We start from the raw sequence: 18,534 nt of genomic DNA on the forward strand, positions 1-18,534 counted from the left end.
CATGGTGGAAGGCTTTATGTAGCAGAGCTAACGTGCTGTTACACACCAAGTAAGATGGGGGTGGCAGGGCTGGCGGTCAGGGACTTCTCTCCTTATTGCCTGAAAACGGCTATTACTATAAACGTTCCTTTCCATGAGGGAGAAAGAAAATGTGTTGAGAGGCGGACGAAAGAAGCAACCAAGCAAGGTTAAAAGCTCCCCTCCACTTTTCCACCCCGCCTATCCTCTCTGGATATACACAATTAAGGGAATTTCCTCCTGCAGCTACGGAGCGAGCGTTCGGTGGCCGTTTCCACGTCACTATTAGGGCAGCCAGAGATTTTGCTTTTTCTGGCGGTGATTTCCCAACTTCTGCAGGTCCCCTGCGGGTCGCCGAATGTCGCCCTCTACCCGGGGCGAAGCCAAATGGCCAGGAGGCTCGGAAGCCGGGCCCGGGACACAGCGGCCGGGTGAGGGCGCAGGAGCGTTTCCTGCGCGAGCGTGGCCACTGGGCCCGTTTCCGGAAGGCTGATTGCATCAGGTGTGGAGCAGGGCGCCTCCTTGGCCCAACCTGGCGGCCACTGCGCCTGCGTGCGTCGCCCCGCCCCGCCCCGCCGCCGAGGGCTCCACCGCGGGTTTTCCTCTCGTTCTGGAGGAGATCGATCCCGGAGGGGTGGACGGAGATTACCGCTCTGGGATCCCCGAAAGAGGGGATGGCAGGGATGGGTATCCGGGGAGCCGCGGGGAGCTGAGTCCGAGGGAATAGAGTACCTGCGGAAAGAGGATCTGCCTGGAAGGCTGATGGTGGTCCCCTGTTGATGGGCGGAGTGGTCTTGGGCTGATTTCCTCTCTTCCTTAGACCAGAAGGACGTAGACTCGAACTAGAGAGCTTTCCGCATTTTCCCAAAGTGGGTTACACCGCGACCGTCGACTACCTGTGTGGTGCACGAACTCCATAGGCAGAACGTGGGGGTTTCAGAGACAGCCCCGAGGATGAGCACGTCCATGGATTTATAGGGAATTCTTGGCGGCAATATTGTTTTTCTTTTGCGGAAGGAGTGACATTAATTGTTGGCCTCCAGATTGGTCTGAGGGAAAGTGTTTATGGGAGAGGTTTGGGGGCGCAAATGCCAGAAACTCCTATTCCGCAAGGCAGCTTTCCTCCACTACTCATTTCTCCCAACCCCATTCTAGACTGCATCAGGGTCCCATTATATACCCTTTACTACACACCTAGTAGATTTCCCTCCTAGCACTCTTCGGGTTTGAAATGACATTTTTGAGTAATTGTTTAATGGATTTCTGTCCACCTCGCTGGTCTAAGCTCTATGAAAGCAGGGGTCTGGGCTTTTTTATTCACGGCTATCCCTAAGCTAACTGTAAGATTTTGTGGGTCCTCAGTAAATTCATGATGTTGAAGGAAAAAAGTAATGCGGGCCCCAACCACATAGAGTCCTCTCATGAAGAATAGGGACCAGTGAGTTTGCTGTTTGAAGGACTGCATTGTGGAGGTTTAGGGAAGAGGATGACAGGAGCAGCCATTACCTTGTAGTTATTAGTCAATTACTTTTAGCATAGTCCTCCTGAGGGAGATAAGAAAGGAGGTAAGAAAGACTTTTGTGTATGTGTGGAGCAGTAGTTCCCAAAGCGTGGTCTTCAGACCAGCATCACCTCGGAAGCCGTTAAAGGTACAGAGGCTTGGGCGCACCACAGACCTACCCATTCCGAGATTCTGTTAAGTAATCTGAGTTTCCATAAACACTCAGGATATTCTGATGGAGGCTCAAGTCTGACAATCACTGCACTGTTGAAGAGCAATCCTAAAGATGCTTTGGGGATGTTATTCAGTGTCTGGGGGCAAAAAACTGATTGCTACTTGGTATTCTTTCTTATCAGGATCTTGCTCGTCTGAGTTTTAGTTAATATTCCTGGAGGGGAAAGGGAGATTATGCTTTCCCTCTCTTGCAGGTGTGTTCCTCCCTTGAGGTGCTCTTGCTGTGATTTTCACATGGAGAAATGGTGTGTGTGTGTTCACGCGCCATATGCCTGGGTTTCTAGATAAGGAGGCAGAAGGAAGGAGAAGGTCTCGCCCACAAAGTTGCAGCTGGATGGGCGTGGGCAGCTCTCATCTGAGGACATTTTCCCGTTATAAGGGGATGCAGACGTGTGGGAGAAAAGACTAGCCAGGGATAAGGTTACCCAACTGCCTTTTGGTGCAGACAGACACCGAGCCACAAGGAGGGGATGCCGGGCTACCTCGCGTTGGGTCTCGACGTTCTGGCCCGCCTTGTCTCCTTGCCATCTTCTCGGATGATTAGGGGACTGTGAGTTCGAAAGGCCCCGAAGGCTCTGCCTGCAGGGGTCGCACTAGGAGCGCGGCCCGCCCCCTCCTCCTCGGCCCCCGCCCCCGGCCCCGCCTTTCTCGGGATCGGCCCCCGCCCGGTCAGGCCCCTCCAGCCTCTCCGCGCAGCCGCCGCCAAAGCCTGGAGAAGTGGAATCTCGCCGGCGCCGCTCCCTGCGCGGGACTGGCGGAGCGGCACTGGGCATGCTCAGTCGCCGGAGCCCGTCCTGGTCTCAAGTAGGAAGCTCGTGCGCTGCTCCCGCAGCTGATCCTGACGCTCCCGGCAGGGCGAGACTGGAGCAGAGCTGCCGGGCGCCGGAGCCGAGGCGAGCGCCGCGTACTGCCGGTGAGCACAGCTTTCTTCCTTGCTTTTACTCTGGATCCCGGGGCGGCCCGGGAGTGCTGGGGAGAGACTCGATCAGCCGCAGCGGCGTGGGGCTAGTGGCGGCGCGTAGCCCGGGCGGCTGCTCCTCTCCTCGCGGCCCCGAGGGCAGCGCGGCCACTGCCACTCGCCCAGCCGCAGCCACAGCTGCAGCAGCTGCCACAGCATCTGCAGCAGGCGTTCGCTGCGGAGTCTCGTGTGTCCCGCTCCCGTGCCGCAGGGCCGGGTGGCACGGCGATTGCGGGCTCACTCCTTGACTCCATCCCTTTGGCTTCTCGGCGCCCTCTTTCCCTCGGCAGCCGGGGCTTGGCAGGGCCTGAGGCTGGGGAGACAGGGTGGGAGGGGGTGCGCCGGGGGGGCTGCGGAGGGGAAAAAGCGAGGGTGGGAGCCGGCGGGGAAGAGCGCACACCCCCTTGCCTTGGCACCGGCCTCCGCTGTGCGGCTGGGCTCTCCCTCCACCAGCGGCAGCGCACTCCTGCCGGGAGTTGAAGACCGGGATGGATTCTAGGGGGTTCAGAGCCTAGCCGCTGGGAGATCAAAGGGGGAAAAGTTCATTTCCCTCTCGGAGGCAGGGAGCATTTTAACTAGAAAATGGCTGTGCGAAGGGGACCGAATCAGGGAAGCTGATCCTGAAATCCACTTTGCTGCCCGCCGGACAGAATGGAGGGTTGAACCCTAGAAATGACATTTGTGTGTTGAACACATTGCTGGACGGAGGAGGGATGCGGAGTGCCATAGAAACAATCAAAGGTGATCTTGACATCGGCGAAGAGATCTAGAACTGAGGGGTCAGGGGCTAAGGGTCGAAGGACCGCAGGGCCTGAATTAAAAAAAAGCAAAAACCATTGAAGAAATCAGACAGAGTTGTGGCCGTTTTGTGGTCAAGTTCAGGGCAGTTTAGAGCCATGACTGTCCCAGACTGTTTTGGATGGATTGAGTGGTTGGGGAGGGCCAAACACTGAGAGGAGAATAAGGTCAGTGTCAGAAGCTCAGACAAGACTCGGCTCCGTTTTGATTAGAAGTCCCTCAGTCACTGGCTTTACATTGTGCCTGATGACTTAGGTAAAATACTCAAAGGATTCTCTTAAAATGATGCCAGCAATCATATCTGAATTCCAAGAAATGGGGAAACTTTGTGAGGTTGGCATTGGTTTGTTCTTTGTTTTAATATTTCACTGATTTAAAAAGCAAACAGTGGCATCCTGATCTGTTGTTCTGGATTGGGGGCTCTTAAGTCTTTGGTTTATTTTTCTTGTCATGAATTTATTTTTCACATCTTGTCCTCAAATGGCCATGATAATTAAGAGTGCATTCGGGTAGCTGGGCGTTCAGGAAGGGGGGTTTCTTTATGAAGCCACATTGTGGTGTTTTCAGTTTGTAGCTTGGAAGCAATATTTGTTGAGCAGTTGTTTATGGTAACTTGCAGAGTCCTAGAAATGGCAGTTTTGAAAGGGTGACATTTGTTAAGAGGATGAGGAGCCTCAGGGTTGGGGTGGGGGGCGTCTGGAATGCTGAGAGAACACAGGTGGCGGTAGAGTGCAGTGGGCTGGCAGGCAGAGCACCTGGGGATAACAGATGCAGATCTCAGTAGCTGTCCTTTGGTCATTGGCTAATTATATGACCTCAAAAAATCACTCAGGGACTCCATTGGCTGGGGTCGGTCTAGATATTTGCTCAGAGCGTTTGAGAAGAAATTCTAAAGTTAAGATCCTTTTCCAGGGAACTGGAAAGGGAAGAAATGTTTCTTTCATTCTCTCTTCAAAAGGATGTTAATACAGTTAACTAAGTAATTCACCTGCATGGAGCCAGCACAGTCCCATTTTCTGAAACTTTTGTAAAGTGCTAGTGGAAAAACGCAGGAGCTGAAGTTGAAAAGACTGACTTCTTACAGTTAACTGGAGTAATAAAAATCCTGACTACAAAATCATTTAAGAAAAATCGGCTAAATAGTGGAAGAATCCGCATGTACAAAGATAAAATATTTTAAAACTGTTACTCTTTTTATGTCATGTTTCAAAGTTTGATGACTTTTTTTTTCCCTGCCACCAGAGAAACAACAAAAATCAATTTTTTTTTCTTTTTTTGTTACAGCAGGAATACTGGGAGGCTTGCCATTGTATTGGAACAGTATTATGTTGATTATCCTGATTTTAGGATATCTAAATTTGTCTCTTAAAAGAAATGGGATGTTGTCTGAATACCTTCTTCAGTTTTAAAATATTCAGCACCCTGATTTAGTATAGCCCCTTACACTTTTCATGGGCACAGGACAGACTTTTAGAAAAGTATTGTAAGAAGATATTACTGCTTATGAGGGCGATGCTTATTTTCCTCTCCCAAGTTAAGGAAAGTAGCATTTGTTCATTACTATGTGTCAAGTCTGATATTCAGACTCTTACACATCTTATACGTTGTTATCTCTGACATAAATGTCAGCTTCCCAAGAAAATCCCTCTGAGGAGGTGGACAGTTCATTGCTTGTAAAGCAGTAGAACTTCCGAGTTTTATTTTATATAAGACTGTGTTTAACTGCTTTTATTATTCAATAAGCATTCTCTTGTAAGACATATTTGATTTGTTATTTGGAATTAGATTTGATTGGAACAGCATGTCTTCAGAATGATTTGAATGTTTTTAAGAAGCTTCTATTCAGATTTAAAAACTTTTTTTATGTTCATTTATTTTCAAAAGAGTTGTACTACTAACAAATGAATGTAAGGAAGATATGCCCAGATTACCCATTTTAATTTTACATGTTATTAGCGCATATTCTGGGGCTTCCTGGGTAGCTTAGCTAGTAAAGAATCCTCCTGCAATGCAGGAGACCCTGGTTCGATTCCTGGGTGGGGAAGTTCCCCTGGAGAAGGAATAGGCTACCCACTCCATTATTCTTGGTCTTCCCTGGTAGCTCAGGTGGTAAAGAATCTGCCCACAATGCAAGAGACCTGGGTTTGATCCCTGGGTTAGGAAGATCCCCTGGAGGAGGGCATGGTAACCCACTCCAGTATTCTTGCCTGGAGAATCCCATGGACAGAGGAATCTGGAGGCCTACAGTCCATGGAGTCACAAAGAGTCAGACACAACTGAGTGACTAAGCACAATGCATACTCTGCATGTTGTTACGTGTTGATGGTGTGAAGTAGTTTGTCAGAGTGACAGATGCTCCATAGTAAATGTCTAGTGGCATTTCACAAAAAGACCACCAGCCAGGGAATCCCAAGACTTGCCTTCTGGGCCAGGGTTGTCTGCTACTTAAATTTACTGTGTGACCTTGGGAAACTCAGTTTTCCCATCTGTAAAATGATGGTGTTGCAGTAGAAGGCACCCTCATGGTGTCTTTTGAGCCTTCAGGTCCCAGTCCAGGGGCCTGTGATGCAACCATTTGAAAAGGAGGACTACAGGTGAAGCCTTAGATGAAGCTGATTTTGTTTCACTAAGTCTGGGCTGTCCTGCTTTATGGAATTGTTGTTCAGTTGCTAAGTTGTGTCCAACTTTTTGGGACCCCATGGACGGTAGCCTGTCGGGCTCCTCTGTCCATGAAATTCTCCAGGTAACTGTGGTGGGTAGCCATTCCCTTCTCCAGGGTATATTCCAAACCCAGGGATTGAACCCAGGTCCCCTGCATTGGCAGGAGGATTCTTTATCACTGAGCCACCAGGGAAGCCTACTGTGTGGAATGCCCTTCATTTTGTTGCCCATTTCTTACATCCCTTCTAGTTTTTGTTTGTCAAAGAATGATTGTCATAAAATTAACTCTGTTGGGCTGCAGTTGAGGTAGGAGAAAAGGTAATAATTAGATTTGGGTAGAGCACTTTAGGTATTTGAAATTGTTTTACAGCATCTTCTGAAGAGATTCTGCTCCAGGGCGTGCAGGTGGTCTAAGGAATAAGCCTCTTCAGGGGCTTTAGAGGAGACTATCCTGTGCCTTGGTTGCCAGGGCACCTATATGAACTTTGGGCAAACTTTTCCCATGTCCCTGCCTTGTCTCTTTAGCCTTTGATCAGAGTTGCAGCCCTCGGTCTCTGGAATAAACTGATCATTATCATTTCATGTTAGCACCATCACTGTACTGAGCAGATGCCCATGCTGTAGTACCAGGAATGATGGCTGTCCAAATGTACCTACATCAACTTTTTTTTTTTTATAATCTGTGATGGGTCGAAGGAAACCTATCTAATTTGATGTTTGTAATGTACTTCGCTTTTAATATGCTCTCAAAACTCAGCCTCATTAACCTTTAAGTGAGGCAGGTGAAGGGAAGCCAGAGTTGTTGCTGCTGCTGTTGCTAAGTCACTTCAGTCGTGTCAGACTCTGTGTAACCCCATAGACGGCAGCCCACCAGGCTCCCCCGTCCCTGGATTCTCCAGGCAAGAACACTGGAGTGGGTTGTCATTGCCTTCTCCAATGCATGAAAGTGAAAAGTGAAAGTGAAGTCGCTCAGTCGTGTCCAACTCTTAGCAACCCCATGGACTGCAGCCTACCAGGCTCCTCCATCCATGGGATTTTCCAGGCAAGAGTACTGGAATGGGGTGCCATTGCCTTCTCCAGATTTAAATAAGTGATAATAAGTAGATGGTAGATCTAGTGCTTCTGATCATAACTAGGCTCCAGGGCTGCTGGGCCTGTGGTAGGAGTAGGGCAGGAACTGCAAACACCAGATGAGAGCTGGAAGAGAGGCAGTACGGGGGGGGGCGGGGGGTAGAAAGTCAAGTCATCACAACTTGGCAAGAAGTAAGAAGCCTTGGTCTGTTTCAAGGTATGAGGGGGCATAGGGTGTAGAGTTACAGGAGACATTCCCTCTCAACATAATCTCTTTTTCATAATATTTTACCTGGTCCTCTAAATATTGAACAAATGCTAGGACAGGCATTATTTTTGTAATCAGGAAAAAGTCACAGCATATTATTTATTGGTATGTAAAATGTGTAGATTCATATGGACAGCCCTGGAAAGATAACATGGAAAAAATGAATGGTATGGAATATGAATTAAGGTTTTCCTTTATTGTTTGTTAATTATTTGGTAGTTGTTATAAATAAAGTGAACCATTCTGTCCTTTGCCGCTTGTGGAAGTCTTACAAAATTTTATCTGCTAGGTTATAACTAAAGTTTTTGAAGTGTAACTCTCTCGGAAAGTATGCTTCAGGAATGCTTGAAGTAGGAGGCAGAGCGGTTTTGTTTTGATTTTTCCTTTTCAAGTTGAGTAAAAAGAATGCACTTTTGGAACCGGGCTGGGAGAAGTATGCACTTAGGAGGATGAGGTTGGGGAGAACTTACAGAGCTCCATAGAGCGAAGGCAACGCTGTTGTTGAAGAAGGAAGCCTTGGCATGACTGGTGGTATGGAGTGTAGCGTTTCCCAAACTGCTGCCCTGTGAGTAAGAGTTTAGTTAGTGGAGTGTCTACCGTATGCACGTCACAGCGCTAGGGCTGTTGTCTGTTGGTGAGGTTTCCACTCTCCTTATCCGAGTGATAATGATGACCATATAGTGAGTATTTTCCAAGTGTGTTCAACTGAGAAGATCTGTCCTTTTCTCTGAGATTATGCCATTCTGAACTGATGGGAATATTTTTATTTGGCAGCTTAATCATCCATGAAATTGATAAGTCTGGGAATCTGGGCCTGAGATGTAGGGAGCTCTGCCCTCAGGATCAAGTTGACTAGTGGAGGCCAAGACACACTGGAGCTTGTGGGTGAGCTGATGGGGCCTTCCAGGAATGTGGAATCATTGGTACAGACTCAAGGTCCTAGGAGCTGAGAAGAAGTTAATTTCGAAAGTGCTCTGGGAATCAGCAAGTATTTTTGAATTATAGCCCAAGAATGACAAGGAAAGTGCCAAGATGAAAGATGAGGTTCTGAGAGAGCAGAAAGGACAAGTGACTGAAATGTGAATTTTAGCAGGCAGGGCCTCAGAATGACAGATTGTGGTGTTTGTTTTTTTGCATGCAGACTTCTTTCTGCCCAAATGGCATGCTCTAACAATTCAGGATTGGTGATTCTAGGAAATGCTGTTGGAGTTACAGCCGTAGAACTGGAAGTGGTGTTATAGCCGGCTTGGTTTGCACCTCTTCAGTATCATGCCCTCCACGTGAGCCTCGATGAATCGCTGGAGAAGGTTTATGGATAATTTGCTCATGGAATTGGGATTGTTCACCTTTAGTGTGAGTAGCTGACAGGAGGGTGGGAGGTGAGGAAAAAAACACATATTACTTCTGAGTTTTAAATAGTGGCTTAAGAAAATAATTACTTTTCAGATAATACTTTAAAATCTGTACTTAGTAATATTTGGATCTCACTGGTCTTAATAATATATTATTGTGGAACTCTGTGCAAAGAGCTTGTTTTAGCTGTTACCCTATTTAATTCTTACAGAATACTGTAGTGCTGTTCCCATTTTAGAGATTAGGAAACTGAGGGCCTTTTCACTAAAGGCTGCATGTGTATACATGCATGTGTTTAGTTGTGTCTGACTCTTTTGAAACCCAATGGACTGTAGTCTACCAGCCTCTTCTGTCCATGGGATTCTGTAGACAGGAATACTGGAGTGGGTTGCCATGTCCTTCTCCAGGGGAAATTCCCGATACAGGAATTGAACCTGTGTCTCTTGTGTCTCCTGCATTGGCAGGTGGATTCTTTACCACTAGCACCAGCTGGGAAGCCCAAAGGCAACATAGTGAGCAGTAATGCTTGCCTTGCAACTGCTGTCACCCCAGAGGAGTGTGTGGGCTGCTGAGGAATGAGGAGGTGAAGAAGTAACATTCATCAAGGGTGAATTCTGCCTGGTGCTATATAGGAAACACTTCACTTCGTTTTTTGGGGTATCTTCTTTTTTCCCTTTTTATAGGTGAGTAAACCGGGTTCAGAAACTTTAAAGGACTTGCCCAGGCCCTAAACAAAGCCTGCATTATTTTTTCCACCACAACATGAAACTTTCCTAGATTCAGCCTTTGGGAAGAAGATGAAAATTTCACCTTTCATCCATTTATAGAATCCCGCTAACCTGAATCTGCATACTTAGTGATGGAGCCATTGCCTCCAGATGGTGGCCTCATGTGCGTTTCTTTCATCTGAACACACATTGAATAGTAGAAAAATCCAAATCTAATTTCTAAATATGTCTGAATCTAAGGGTTGCTGTGTTGAATCTCTCTGGGAAAACTCTGGTCAAGGATATTTCTGTTGTAAATAAAATGCCCCCGAATCTGATCAGTTGTCACATGTCAATCAGGGGCAGTGTTGGGGTGACAAGGCCTTTGATGACTGGAGGAACCTGAGGATTTCAGGGCCTTTCCAAGCAGCCCCAGGGCTGACTTGAGACTTCTGGCTGCTGGAGAGAGGGTGGTGGGTGTGCCTTCCTTCTTGGGAGCATCCTGCTTGCTGCTGGCTGATAGCTCTGTTCTTACCTTCTGATCTGCATCTGGTTTCCCAAGTAGACCTTTGTTTTGGGCAATAGAGTCAGTCAGTGGCCCTGCAGTAATGAGTATCTCTGTTTGCTTGGCAGACTGTGTATCAGCACAAGTTATAATATGAATAAGTAGAATTTCCTTAGTATGAGTTAGATTTCTTGAGTTCGTTCCCCAGTGAACAAATACAGCTGAAGTTCTGAACAGAACTGACGCATAGCCTGGACTTAAAGTGAACTGAGAGGGGTGTAGATACTTTGAAAAGCACTGATTCAACCTCAGATTTTGACCAGAACCTCTCATCCTCTCCGCTAACCAAACTTTATTTGTTTATACCTTTTCGAGATCCCTAGTGAAGACAGACATGCAATCATTTAGGGACACCCAGAAACCTTGGCTTCGTTTGTCCATGCCTTTGTTCAGCAAATGTTTATTGAATACAGACTTGGCGCCAGGTACAGTGCAAAGTGTTCAGGAAGACAGGAATGTCCTGGAGTGTCATTATAAGGTGCTTCAGTAGAGGCATTTGTGAGGCTCTGAGTGAGGGGAGAAGGGAGAACAGGAAGACCTTACAGGCTTTCTAGGAGCCATGGCAAAGGACTATAGTAAAACTCACTGCTATAGAAAGTCCTTCAGCTGTCTCCTTTTCCATTTTACGTTGGTTTAGTGGAAGTGTGGTAGCCTGCTTCTTCTATCCAACAGCTGGTGTTTGCTATTGCTTCTATAAAGGACCTAGAGATTTGGCCTTTCAAATCTCTATAGCTGTGGTTCTCGGTGGGGGCCGGGGCCGGGGGGGGGGACGTTGGCAATACTCCTGGAGACATTTTTGATTGTCATGATTGTCAAAGCTGTATGACTGGCATCAAGTGGGTGGAGGCCAAGGATGCTGGTAAGTATCCTGCAGTGCGTGCTCAGGAGAGCCCTGTGGGGAGGCAGTTGAGGTTTGGTGGTTTGACTCTCAGCATCCCAGTACTGCTCTACGGTTCCATAACCGTATAATCTTGGACAGCACAGTTGGACCACAGACTTACACAGTGCCTCAGCTTCCCCAGAACATGGTTGTTATGAGGGTTTCATGAATATAATAAGGGCTTACAACAATACTTGGGGGAGTTCCCTCGTGGTCTAAGAGTTAGGATTCGGCGCTTTCACTGCCATGCCTGGGTTCAGTCCTTGGTTGGGAAACTGAGATCCTGCAAGATGCATGCTGAGGTCAAAACAAAACAACCCCCCCAAAACCCAAACCAACCAAACAAGAAAACAGCACTCAGTCTCTAGTAAGACCTTATAGCTGAGCTTGTGTGCCACCTGTCAGTATGCATGGAGTAAGAACTGGCCATTGTTGTTGTTTCTCTGCTTCCTTTTTGTCTGTGAGTTTTATTTTCCACTGTTTCCACTTCTTGATGCTAGGACTTTGCCTTTCATCCATTTTTTTCCCCCAGGGACTTGAATTTCTGCCCTTCATGAACCTTCCCCCTAGAGGGCTGAGAAATATACTTACGACTTTCCTTAGCTCTGTCTATTCTGGGAATGGTGAGAAAACGGGAAGCAGGTCAAGGGAGAAGTTGCATTGCTTCTGATTGTCACAGCTCCCTTCTCTATAAAATTCTGTGCAGGATTCAGAGGCAGGCGGTACTGCCTGCTCAGTAACTCTTCCCGCTACGCCCACCAGCTCCACCCCCAAGTTAGGTGCCTGCTGTTTCCAAAATACCCTGTAATTGGGTCACAACATTATCTGCCTGCTGGAAATCATTTCTAAAAATCAAAGCAAACATTCAGTCTGTCTCAGCGGGCTTTGAAATGTCTCTGTCCTATACTTTGGGGCTTTGCAGAGTTATTCTGAAAACAAAGCAGACTTGTTGTCTCAATTAGGTGGCAGTCTGTCTGTGACCTGGAGCTTTGTCATATCAATATTTTCACTTGCAAGTGTGCTTCTGACTTCATGGTCGTTTCTGACTTTCGACAGGTAGGTGAGCTTGTGAACTCTGTGTGTGTGTGTTAGTTGCTCAGTCTTGTCTGACTCTTTGTGACCCCATGGACTGTAAGCCTACCAGGCTCCTCTGTCCATGGAATTCTCCAGGCAAGAATACTGGAGTGGGTAGCCTTCTCCAGGGGATCTTCCTAACCCAGGGATCTTCCTAACCCAGGTCTCCTGCATTGCAGGCAGATTCTTTATCATCTGAGCCACCAGGGAAGCCCTGTGGACTATGCAACAGATCAAAAACTGTTGAATTTTTATAAGGTGATTGACTTGTAAAGGTTTTCATTTAGTGTTTTGAATGGTATCAACAGACTAGAGAAAAATTAAGTTCAATTGATACAGCTTTCTAATTCCTTCCCCACGACACAGTCCTCTTTCCGCTGAGTAAGAGCAGTGGCCTCTCAGTGGCCTCCTGGCTTGTCCATTCATTCAGTTTGGCTTCTCAAGCACTGGGCGCTGTTCCAAATGATGCATGTGGAAACTGACCACGATGGCCACTGACTCTGACAGCTAAAGAATAGGTACATAAAATGTGATGTGTGCTCCTGGGAGAAGTGCTCAGTGCTTCCCTGACAAGCACCTGCTCTGCTGGGGTGTGGGGTGTGTGTCAGGCACCACCTCCCAGGAGAAGGGGTGCTCCATCTGTCCCACTGCACACCCGGTCCCTCCATCTGTGCAGCAGAGTAAGGCGTTCCTGATCCCCGGCTCCCACACAGAGCCTGCTGTTTCTGAGAGTGTGTGTTACCATTGCTAGTCACCTCTCACCTAGGAATCTGCAACTCCTCCTCTGGCACTCCTCCTTGTTCTCAACACTGCCTCCAAGGTGATCTTTTGAAGTCTGCAGGTCTGGGCATGTTCATTCTATTCCGCAGGGGCTCCTCGTGGCCCTCAGGGTGAAGCCCTGGCCCCTTGGTGCCACACCTGCTCCACTTCATGGTCTCCTGTGCTCTCCATCTCATGCTCTGAGCTCAAGCCTCATGGTTTTTTATAGATGCCAGGTTTTCTCTGGCCCTTTATCCTGTTCCCATCGCCTGCAACCATCCTTACCGTCTGTCTGTTCTTTACCTGCTTGACTTTTGTAACCCTTTCAGGAAGTAGTTTAATCATCGTGCACCTCAGTGCGAGTCAGTAGCCTGCGGGCATGTTACAGCGCACAGGGCCGGCCCCACGGCAGGGCTTCTGATCCCGCAGGCCTGTGGTGTAGCCTGATGAAAGTCTGTACTTCTAACAGCTTCCCAGGAGATGCTGATTCTGCTGGTCTGGGGCCCACACTTGGAAGACCACTGGTGTACCCAGGACAGGGCAACTGGCTTTTCTGGCTCCCACAGTGAGCTCCTCACCCCCACTTACAGCCCACCATTGTTACCACACAGAATTGTATCCATTTACTTCCCTGGATCCTCTTCTGGTCTTCAAGTCCTTGAGGGACAGCACTGTGACTTCTCCATTTTCGTGTTCCCGGTGTTTCAGAAGTCCTGGGTACTCAAGTAACATTTGTCAAAGAATGAGGATGTGAGTGAATAAGAGTGTTGTCATTGGTAAATATGCCCCAGGACATTTTCAGCAGCTAGTTGAGAGTTTATCCCCAGATATGATGGTATAGACTTACAGCATGATGTTAATGGGGTTGGTATGTGTTAATGTAAAAGCTGATTAACTTTTGTGATTTTTGTGTTTAAATTCTAGAGAGGTCTTGGGAAGGGGCTCAGTTTAAACTCATTGTTGTTTCTAGAATGACTCAAAAGTACATTGTTTTCTTATCGTGGCTCAGAATGAAAACATGTGTCCACAGGAAATGGAGATATATTTAATTTTGCAACCACAGCATAAGCGTGGCCTCTCTATTTGAACTAATAAATCATATTGAACTGAAATTAAATATAACCAGATGTTTCATCATTTCTCCAAGCCAGAGGGAGGGATAGCCAGAATACTTCACTTCCTCATTCATTCTGCAAATGTTTATTAAGCACTTACTGTGTGCCGGTGGGGCCTAAGGGTATGGCAATGATTAAAACATTCTCTGCTGCCTTTGCGGGGGGCTCTGTGAAATAATAGAGATGGGTAATGTGATGTAGAATCCTAGTGGGCTCCTTTTGATCAAGTGGCCCTAATGGGTGACTACTAAGTCATGGTCATGGCAGGATCATGAGTGAAAATCGCTCAGTCATGTCCGACTCTTTGCGACCCCATGGATTATACAGTCCATGGAATTCTCCAGGCCAGAATACTGGAGTGGGTAGCCTATCCCTTCTCCAGGGGATCTTCCCGACCCAGGAATTGAACCCAGGTCTCCCACATTGCAGGTGGATTCTGTACCAGCTGTGCCACCAGGGAAGCCCTCGAATACTGGAGTGAGTAATCTATCCCTTCTCCAGGGGATCTTCCCAACCCAGGAATTGAACCTGGGTCTCCTGCATGGCAGGCAGATTCTTCACCAACTGAGCTATCAGGGTCAGAATCATGGAGATGAGCAATTTCAGGCCAGGAGAATGGTGCAGAGAGCCTCACTTTAAAACATCTCTTTGGTGATGGAGGGTGGGGTGGGGAGGAGGAGAAGTAAGGAGTTCTGGATTAACAGAAAATAGATAAACAAAAACAATTTAGGAAACTATATTCAGTATCTTGTGATAACCTGCAGTGGAAAAGAATCTGAAAAAGAATACATATCTATGTAAACACTTTGCCATACACTTGAAACTAAATAAACCAATTAAAAAAAATAATCAAGGAATATATCCCCCCAACAATAAAAAGCTCTTCAAGGAGCCCTAATGCTCCTAACATCCAAAAACTATATTGATGTTGCCTTATTATTTTTTCTGCTCATTCAGGCCTCAGCTCTAGCTTGCCTTGGTTCCACAGCCTCTAAAGCAGTGTTTCTCAAAGTGATTGGAAACCTGAATCATTGGAATAAACCATAAATCATTGTGAATAAAGGCTTCTGTGTTAAATTCAGAAACTTGTATGTACCTACTCATCAGCATACTCGAGAATTCCTGCTGAAAAGAAATTTGTTAGCTTTCTTTAACCCAGCACTTGCCTGTGGGTACATTTGCACAGCCTCTTCTGAACAGGTGTTTCTTGGTGTGCACCTTAAACAGCCTGCTGTAAGGTTCTGCTTTGCATGCACCTGAAGGAATGTTTCATGTGAGGCAGATTTCTCTCTGCTTCCTTTCTACTCCCTGTTTCTCATCGCTCATCAACACTTTCTCATCCTTGTAGAGGACTACAGGATGGCTTAGTGGTAACAAATCCGCCTGCCAATGCACAAGTCATATGTGCATGGGGAAGATCCCCTGGAGAAGGGAAAGGCTACCCACGCCAGTATTCTGGCCTGGAGAATTTCATGGACTGTATAGTCCATGGGGTCACAAAGAGTTGGACAGGACTGAGCAACTTTCACGTTCATGCCAGTGCAGGAGACGCAGGAGACACGGGTTTGATCCCTGGGTCAGGAAGATCCCCTGAAGGAAGGGAAGTTAACCCACGCCAATGTTCTTACCTGGGAAATCTCATGAACAGAGAAGCATGGCTGGCTACAATTCATGAGGTCGCAGAGTTGGACATGATTGAGCACTCACATATGCAGGATCTTCAGTTGGGACAGGATTTCTTTTATTGATTTTCCTCATGCCTGATCAGTAGATCAGTCCCCCTGTCTTGGGTCCAGAGATAAATGGCATTTTGAGCCTGAGAGATTGTTGCTCGTTTGGTGCATTTAGGGGAGGAACTGGCTAATGGAGAGTGGTTTTTTACCTTCGTTGTTCAAATTACGACTTCATTCTGTTTTCTTTTGGGTATCGAGACGTTGTCCTAGAGGTCAGCTGACCTCAGGTGGAAGGAGAGAGAGGAGTGACCAGTTGGAGTTGCTAAGGCTGAGCATTTGGTATGAGAAAAAGAAATTTGGGGTCACGACTTGGTTAACCTTGACCTGGGTTTTTACTGACATGTTGGAATCTTAATTCCAACTTAAAAAAATACTGGCTTTTGGATTATTTTTCTGTTGAGGTATGTTTAGTTTTGGTCCTCCCTGAAGTCAGGGAAGATGGACTAGGTCCATCTTTTTGGAGAGTTTTATTCTCCAATCATGTTTATGGTTCTAGTTTGGCACAGAGGCCAGGAAAAGAACTAGGTGGGGCGAGCTCACTGAAAATTTTCATTAGAGGGAGAGCCCAGAGTGAGTCTTTTGAAAGGATATTAGTGTAGATAGCATAATTCAGAGTAAAAGAGCATTTGGTTCTGTTGCCAGGGGTGGGGAAAGGCCCCTGTCCCATGTTGCTGACTTTTCTATATTTGGGGAGACTCCCAGAGAGATGCAGTAATACTTCACTGAGAAGAGGGTTAAAAGAAGCTGCAGATGTAGATGAAAGAGCCCTTCCTCCCTCCAAGGAAAGGAGAAAGTTCCTTCCTCCCTCCAAGGAAGGAACCTCCTGGAACGTGAGGAGAATTAGGGCTGGGAGTCCCTGGGGATTCCTTTTAGTTCTGGGAATTGGTGCTTTTGGGTCCCCCGGGTCAGGGTGCTCTTTTCTTGGCACTGGTGCTTTCCCTAAACGGGATGGGAAATTGAGTGTGACCGGTCTCGTTGGATACCATTACTATGGTCAGGCTTCCCAGGTGGCGCTGGGAAGTGGTCAAGAATCCACCTGCCAATGTGGGAAAAGCAGGAGACGTAGGTTCGATCCTTGGGTCTGGAAGATCCCCTGGAGAAGGAAATGGCAATGTGCTCCAGTATTCTTGCCTGGAGAATCCCATGGACAGAGGAGCCTGGCAGGCTACAGTCCATGGAGTGGCAAAGAGCCAGACACCACTGAGCATCTGAGCACAATTTCTGTGGTCAGGATCTCCATGTCTTCAACCACCCATTATCCTAAAATTCAGGGAGAAGAAACTCCCACATTTGAATTAAATGGATTCCAATGCTTTGAGCAGAAAATGTATGAGCAGCGCTGCAACAGAAGTAAGGCTCACCACTCTTATTCATGAGACTCAGCAACTGGGTCAGTGTCATTTTCTAAAAATGTCTTTTTTTCCAGGACTTGAGGTTATTTGTACTAAAATAAATAAAGGAAGTCTTGCATTCCATCAACTTACGTATAATGGTCCCCCGATCAAAGCCATCTCCTGCTGACTTGAGTTTTATTTTAGCTTAAATCATTTTCCGTTACTGGTACTAGATCCTGCTGTTATGTATATATTTTACAAGCTGCAAGCAGAAATAAGCAAAAATAAGATGTGGCATTTTATTGAATTTTGTCTTTTTTTCCTCTTTTGTTCTAAGAACATGTGGCTTGCAAGAAAAACCAATAAAAATAGACAATAGGGGAAAGTGTTGATTTGTAGCATTATTATCTTTATTTCTTGTAAAGGAAACAAGATTTTCATTAGATGCTGTTGTGCTGTTTTCCATTGAGAGAGAGAACAGTGGGATGGATGGCTCATTCAGAGTTTATATATCTTTTTGCTTAACATTTAAATGATTTTTTTATGAACATTTATAAAGGTGTTGCTTTCTTTTTGCAGCACCAACTATTAAGCAGTGTGGTATTAGCATGCCCCAAACAGTTTCTTTCCATTGGAGAGCTTGGTGGATACATATTTTCATGAAATCACATTTGCTTTACCTTCAGTGTTGACCTTGAAAACTAGCTTTTGAAATGCTTAGAGATATATCTTTTTGATAGATGGTTAAATTAAAGATGGAGTATACCTAGTGTGATGCAGTTTTAAACATTTTATTTGCATAGAGTGAAAAATTTTGAGAGAATGAATAGAAACAAGTAGAGATTTCATAAAGTTGGGGGTGGCTTTGCTGGCTTACTCTTAATTCTTCCCTAGCCATTCTTAGTGTTTTTATATCCTTTTGTTGTTGTTCAGTCACTAAGTAATCTCTGACCCTGGAACCCCATGGACTACAGCAAACAGGCTTTCCTGTCCTTCACCATCTCTTGGAGTTTGCTCAAACTCATGTGCATGGAGTTGGTGATGCCATCCAACCATCTCATCCTCTGTTGCTGCCTTCTCCTCCTGCCCTCAATGTTTTCCAGCATCAGGGTCTTTTCCAATGAGTTGGCTCTTTGAATATATCCTTTTAACAATGAGTTAAAAGGGAAACGTAGTTCTTGTGTTCAGTTCAGTTCAGTTCAGTCGCTCAGTCATGTTCGATTCTTTGCGACCCCATGAATCGCAGCACACCAGGCCTCCCTGTCCATCACCAACTCCCGGAGTTCACTCAAACTCACGTCCATTGAGTCGGTGATGCCATCCAGCCATCTCATCCTCTGTCGTCCCCTTTTCCTCCTGCCCCCAATCCCTCCCAGCATCAGAGTCTTTTCCAATGAGTCAACTCTTTGCATGAGGTGGCCAAAGTACTGGAGTTTCAGCTTTAGCATCATCCTTCCAAAGAATACACAGCACTGGTCTCCTTTAGAATGGACTGATTGGATCTC

The 18,534-nt window shown here is 46.5% G+C and overlaps 1 protein-coding gene and 1 pseudogene across 31 annotated transcripts in view; one reads left to right on the forward strand and one right to left on the reverse strand.

Annotated features, from left to right (window-relative positions):
- Nucleotides 1-2,528: 2,528 nt before the first annotated feature.
- The window catches only part of APBB2 (amyloid beta precursor protein binding family B member 2), a 381,591-nt gene continuing 365,585 nt past the window's right edge, over nt 2,529-18,534 (forward strand). For 26 of the 31 annotated variants that reach the window (XM_086405998.1, XM_086405977.1, XM_086405990.1 and 23 more), the window contains exon 1: nt 2,529-2,666. The gene's annotated coding sequence lies outside the window, so the exon portion shown is untranslated. The remainder of the gene's footprint in view (nt 2,667-18,534) is intronic. The other 5 variants (XM_086405979.1, XM_086406000.1, XM_086405989.1 and 2 more) reach the window with 1 other exon arrangement.
- Nucleotides 2,554-3,609, reverse strand: LOC147370769 (uncharacterized; annotated as a pseudogene).

Source organism: Bos grunniens, chromosome 6 (genome assembly GCF_055505025.1).
Source record: "Bos grunniens cultivar Pamir isolate PY7600 chromosome 6, Bosgru_T2T1.0, whole genome shotgun sequence".
Classification (NCBI taxonomy): domain Eukaryota; kingdom Metazoa; phylum Chordata; class Mammalia; order Artiodactyla; family Bovidae; genus Bos; species Bos grunniens.